This window comes from Canis lupus, chromosome 21 (genome assembly GCF_003254725.2).
Source record: "Canis lupus dingo isolate Sandy chromosome 21, ASM325472v2, whole genome shotgun sequence".
NCBI lineage: Eukaryota > Metazoa > Chordata > Mammalia > Carnivora > Canidae > Canis > Canis lupus.
Genome location: NC_064263.1, coordinates 10,188,635 through 10,195,405, shown reverse-complemented (window position 1 = coordinate 10,195,405; position 6,771 = coordinate 10,188,635). Strand labels below are relative to the sequence as shown.

Genomic DNA, 6,771 nt, shown 5'->3' with positions numbered 1-6,771 from the left:
AAACGGATGTCATTTGTCCAGATTCTGTTATTGGATGTTAATGGATGTTATTTTGTCCAGAAATAGAAAACTGATTTGAAAATGTATTGCAGGCTGGGCACTTCTTCCTCCTTGATTTGTTATAAAAAGGAGGTATTACAGCATCAGAAATGGAAGTCCTTTGAAAGAGGGAACAAGATTCAGTGTCTCAAATGAGGGAACAACTAAACAGAGGCAGATTTGGATGTTTGAAAAAAAAAGTGAACCTATACAAAGGGAAAATTATGCCTTAACTCTAGAAGACATATTTTCCAAAGCAATCCTGTTTTCTGCTTTGGCCCAATATGAAAAAAGTCATTACTAAGGCATATAGGTATTTCAATAAGCTGATCTGACTCTGCATGTTGCTTTGAATGAAATCCTGCTTTTAATCTTAGTGCACTGTTTTGTTTTTAAGGTTGAGATCTATAATAATATTTATATTTCTTTTTCTCCCCAAAAATATTTCAATCGTTAAATCTACAGGAATATTCTTTTCCCAAAACTTAATGAAAACTCTCATTTATTGCTTTGGTAATACAAACAAACTAGTACAGTCACTTTGGGAGACAGTTTGACAGTTTCTTAAAAAGCAAAACATAATCTTACCGTACAATCCAGCAGTTGTCCTGTTAGCTATTTAGTCAACCGAGTTGAAAACTTATTTCCATACAAACAACTTTCAAAAAAAATTTTATAGAACTATATTCATAATCACCAAAACTTGAAAGCATCCAAGATTTCCTCAATAAGTGAGTGGATAAATAAATGCTGTATAGCCAAATACTATTCAGCAATATAAAGAAACGAGCTATCAAGCTGAACAAAAACATGGATGAATCTTATAGGCATATTACTAAGTGAAAGAAGTCAATCTGCAAAGGTTACATATCTATATGCCATTCTGGAAGTGGCAAAGCTATAGAGATGATACATAGATTAATGATTGGAAGGAGTTTAAGAAGAAAGAAGGTTGAATAGGTAAAGCACAGGAAACTTTTTTAAAAGAATGCTTTAAATAGTCTGTATGACACTATAATTGTGAATATATGACTTACATGACATTATGCATTTGTGAAAGCCCATAGACTTTTATAGCACAAAGATCAAATCTTAAGGTAAGCAAATAATCATATAGCAATGTATCGATATCTATAGCATAAAGAGATTTATAATAAGAAATTGGCTCATGTGATTCTAGATGCTGAGAAGTCCTAAGGTCTACAGCTAGCAAGCTGGAACCTGGAGAGAGATCCAAGAGAACTGATGTGCAGTTTCGGCAGGTTTGAGATCCAAGAAGAGCCAATGTTTCAGTCCGAATCACAAGGCTGGAAGACACCGATATTTCAGCTTAGGCATTTAGGCAGGATGAATTCTTACTCAGTCTTTTTGTTCTATTCATGTCTTCAGTTGATTGGATGAGGCCCACTCACACTAGGAAGGGTAATCTGCTTTACTCAGTTGATCAATTCACATGTTAACTTCATCCAGAAAGACTCTCACAGACACATTCAGAATAATGTTTGGCCAATTGCCCAGGCATTCTGTGGTCAGGACAAGTTGACAGATAAAAGTAACCGTCACATAGGCTGTAACAGAAGGACTAATTACATTATAAATGTATGAAATAAACTCACAAAAGAAAGAAAGAAGGAAACAAAGAAAGAAAGAAACAAGGAAAGAAAGAAAACGAACTTCACTAAGGTGGTAGTGGAAAAACGTGCTGATCTAAGTAACTTTGGAATTGAGTAGAGACTATCAGACTACAGGTAAAAGAGCTCTGCTCTAGTTAATAAGATTCTTTTCCATGGAGGTACAAGTTAATAATTCTGAAACTACTTACATGCATACTGGATTTGAATACTTATGTGTGTAGATAGTGGATGGTGGGGGCATATCTTGTTGAGTGCTGCCATTCAACTTATTAATGGTGGTTTCCAGAAATAGCCTCATTTTGCAAAGAAAGGAAGCAATTTCATTTGAAGTCATAAGATTGCCAGAACCCTGGTTAAATAATTTGTAGTTACTCTTTTCCTGGTTGAGCAGTATATAGCTGTACAGATGCATTCATTGAGAAAACAGATGGATAAATTCATTAAGACTTGGTTTCTGGGATGCCTGGGTGGCTCAGCAGTTGAGCATCTGCCTTTGGCTCAGGGCGTGATCCCAGAGTCCCAGGACCGAGCCTCATATTGGGCTCCTGGCATGGAGACTGCTTCTGCCTCTGCCTGTGTCTCTGCCCCTCTCTCTCTCCGTGTCTCTGATGAATAAATAAATAAATAAAATCTTAAAAAAAAAAGACTTGGGTTTCTGCTAGATAAGTGGCACAGAATGACACGCGAACAAAAACTCATATAATGAACTACAGATAATAGCTACAAAACAATTTTTAAAATAGTTTATATTTTAGTTGAAAATCAATAAATCTCCCTTCTGATTTCTGTACATTTCCTTGGAATGGTCTTCCATTCTGTATATTATGAAATATACAGGAAAGTCACAGAGCGAAATGAAAATTTATTGTTCAAAAATTAGATCCCAGTTGGGACTATTTGATAATTGAGAAATCTTTATATAATTCAGGTTACTTTTTACTTTCTTAAATATGAAAAATATATTTTAGCTGAACCCATTTTAAATAAAAATGCATTTTAAAGTATTGATTTGCCAGGTAATAATAAACTTCAAGTCTTTGAATATTGTTTGTAAGGTCTGTGATTGTAAAAGTTTTTACATTTGGCTTGAATGTATTTTATTTTTTTTAACTTAAATATCCTACTTTGAATTGATTTTAATTAAACTGTATAGAATAGCATACCATGACAGTGATTTACATTAAGTAAAGAATATTAAAATACAATTAAAACAGAAGTAAAATATTCAGACCTTTGGAGTAACTCAAGGAATATTTAATTTTAAATCCCATATAATGTGTACAGATATTGTTAGATCTAACAAGAGTTGAAATTTTGCTTGTCTCAGTAAACCAGATGGAGGGTCATTTTTCTTTAGTTCTGAGGCAAAGTTGAGAAGCAAAGCTGTCACAAAGTGTTTCATCAGCCCATCAAACCACAAATTCAGAGTGGAAATTTTCATTATGCATAATGCAAGATACCTAACCATTCTTATTTCACTGAATTTCAATATATATACAATTCAAAGAGAAATAATTCAGAATTTTATGTGATTTTCTTATGGCCCTAAAGGATGCCAATATCAATTCAAGGCAATAATCATATTATGAGTTGGTAATATATTGTGCATGCTTATGTGAAAGATATTCATTACAGAATGTATCCATAAAGGTTTTCAACAAATCTGTCTTTGAAAAAATCCTCTATGACTATTGAAATGAAATGTTCCTAAACACTCTGCCAGCTGTCATGTACTATTACTTCTGACCCTTTTAAAAAATCGATCATATTGTCTAATTCCTTTAAAAATCAATCATATGGTCAACTATATTTGGTGTATGCAACTATGTATTGATACTTTATATTGGGCTACAAGTAGTTCCATGATACTCTTTAACATATAAATATTATAATTAGTTTGGATTTAATTATATGGCAGCTAAGACCAGAAATAGGAAGGAGGGAGGGAGAGAGAGAGATAAGGACTGATTGATTGGTTTGATATAATGAGGCAATGTACTTTAAGAATAAAGAACATTGTATTTATCAAACTTTTTTATTCCCAAAGTTGTTGTAAGAGAGGCGAAATTCAAGCAGCCCAGGTGGCTCAGTGGTTTAGGGCTGCCTTCAGCCCAGGGTGTGGTCCTGGAGACCCAGGGTCAAGTCCTGCGTCAGGCTTCCTACATGGAGCCTATTTCTCCCTCTGCCTGTGTCTCTGCCTCTCTCTCTTTCTGTCTCTCATGAATAAATAAATAAAATCTTAAAAAAAAAGAGATGAAATTCTTTGCACATTTATTTTGGTTTTCAATAATCTGAAATATTGCAAATGCTTATAGTAATTAATAAAAAATAGAACCAGAAAGGTAATAAGTACATTTAAGTAGTAGCTTTCAAGTGGCCCCTAATGTCAAGTCAGATCTCAAAGTCTTATAGTTCATGATACTGGAAAGCCCCTCATCAGATGGAGAACAAAAGTGACTGATAACAAATGGAGTGCATAGTTGTAGTAAGCTCCTTGGAGACTCAAAAAGTATGGATGTGAGTACAGTATACAATTGAAATTTCTCTGAACTTTTTATTAACTTTATGTGTTATTACTATCTATTATTTGTTTAGGACACTTGCTTGCAGAGATAAAGTAAAGCTTGGGTAACACCAAAAAGTGTTCATCAAAGTGATTATCAATAATGATAGTTCTCTTGGTTTTCTCACTTTTTATATTCTATGAAAGGTAAAATGTAGAAAGCAATTATTTGTCTTTTGTACATACTGGTGTACTATTTAATTCCACTAGACTGAGGCTGGAGTTGGAAGGAAAAACAAAGGTTCTACTTCTTACCTGTGGGGCATTTGATCTTGCAATGTATCAGTTTCCTCTTGTGTAAAATGGGGACAGACATATTAATGTTGCCCATCTCACAGGTATAGTAGACCTTTTAATACAGTGGTCAAGCATAGTCTTTTCAGGTGAACAGATGAAAAAGTCATCATTCTTTCTAGATATGTGAACTTTAAATTAATTAATCCATTTGACTCAATTACCTTATCTAAGAAAAACCAGTTAATAAAAGCTTTTCCATATCATCATTTGGAAGATTATACATGATGCTTGTAGAGTCCTTGGCAAACTGGCTATAAAATATCAGCTAAATAAGTGGTAGTTGCTAATATTCGTCTTAATAATATATGTGACAGGTCTTTATGAAGAGTAACATTTTACATATATTATTTTTAATTTATTTTTTTTTTTAGGGTCAAGATCTTTTATTTCCTGATTTTAAAAACTGCCACCATCATGGCCCTCCTAGGTTCTTCTGCACCTTTGTCCCAGTGGCTCCTGGCAGTAGCTCCACACAACTCCTTTTTTGCCCCTGCCTTTTGTCCTTCTGGTCCTTACCCATCAGCTTGAGTTTGACAAATCAATTTGCTTTTTTCCTCCAACCTGTGGGAATAAGGACTGGATTCTTCTTCCTGGTGGAGGGTTCCTCATCAGCCAATGTTCAAGCCCAGCCTACTACTGATTAGTTCTACTTGCTCTTGGCTTTTGTGCCTTTTGCATCCAGCACACTCTGGGCATGAGCAAGCTGCTTTACAGAATCTAGCACAAGGATTCCAGGCAGCACCAGCCACAAGCCGTTTGTGAAGACAAAGTAAAACCAGAAGTAGAGCTGGTGGCCCAGCTCCCCATGCTGGAATCCAACCCAGTGCTCTGTTAGGAAATAGAGCACATCCCCATAGTCTGACCCACAGAGACCACAAGTTGTAAGAGGAAGCTCAGGGGCTGCTGGCGGAGAAAGGCAATCACCACCCACCGACTGAGTGGTCCCCAAAGGCAAGCTGTGATGGCCTCCATGCATATCGTAAAGTTGTCACTCAGGATGTATCGGCTGTCTCCCTTGGCATACTCTTTCCAGAGTTGGAACAAGAAAGCTTGGTCTCCAAGAAGGTCTTCGTGATAAAGGCTGAACCAGCCCTCAATCACCATGTGAATGAACCCACACACTGCAAACCAGCACAGGGACAGTCGCCGCCAAGTCCCCAGGGGCATGACCACAGCACTACCTGACAACAGCCATGTGGTCGCAACCAAGACCCCAGAGACAGAGAAGAGGCTGGCCAGGAGATGCCAAGTGGGGCAGTCGTTAGGCACAAAGTTGTCCAGCCTCAGGTGCCGAGGCCAATATGGGTGCAAGGAGCTGGCATTGGTGGTCATGTCTTTGTAGGCTGATGGCCAGTGGTGCTGCAGCGGCAGCCTCTCTCACACACTCCCGGATCTGAGTTAGTTTGCTCGGTATTTTTAATTTTTAATAATTAAGGATTAAATCATTTGATTTATTAAAATCTTAAGGACTTCTGGGGCACCTGGGTGGTTCAGTGGTTGAGCGTCTGCCTTCGGCTCAGGGCATGGTCCCGGAGTCCTGGGATGGAGTCCCACATCCAGCTCCCTTTGAGGAGCCCACTTCTCCCTTTGCTTATGTTTCTGCCTCTCTCTCTCTCTGTGTCTCTCATGAATTAAAAAAAAAGAATTTAAATCTAAAATAAAAAAATAACATTTTAGGGACTTCTAACTTGTATACAAAAAAGGAGCTATAAAATTGGTCAGATATTTTGGACTAACAGTCCTCTTAAGTGATTGATATATTGGTATTTCTAGATGAAGAAAAACTTCCAGATTTGGAGCCAAAACAATCACAGTAAGTCATTTCTTGAAAATCTCAGAAAGCACAGAAAGCTACATAGGTAAAGACTGTCATGTTATTTTGATTTTAATAGTATTTCATCTCAATAATAATAATAATTTCAAAAGTTGTTTTGCAGATTTAATGAAATAACATATACAAACATCCAGCATTTTCTTGCCATGTAATAACTACTCAAAAAATGTATGTTGTTTTCACCTAAAGTATAAACTGCTTGATGGAGAGGACTAGGAGGTTTTTCTCTTCTCAAAAATAGTGCCTATTTGAGTAGATACTTAATATTGGTTTCCCAAAATTTTCAGTTCATTTACTATTAAGTGGATTCTAATTGTTCAGATAGGATAGTGAATTTATTTATTGTTTTATTTATTCAGAGTTGTACCGGTACCTATTGTGTGACAGGCACTGTGCTAAAATGC

General features: G+C 36.3%; 1 pseudogene; it reads right to left on the bottom strand.

Annotated features, from left to right (window-relative positions):
• Nucleotides 1–4,899: 4,899 nt before the first annotated feature.
• Nucleotides 4,900–5,887, bottom strand: LOC112641954 (3-beta-hydroxysteroid-Delta(8),Delta(7)-isomerase-like; annotated as a pseudogene).
• Nucleotides 5,888–6,771: the final 884 nt, after the last annotated feature.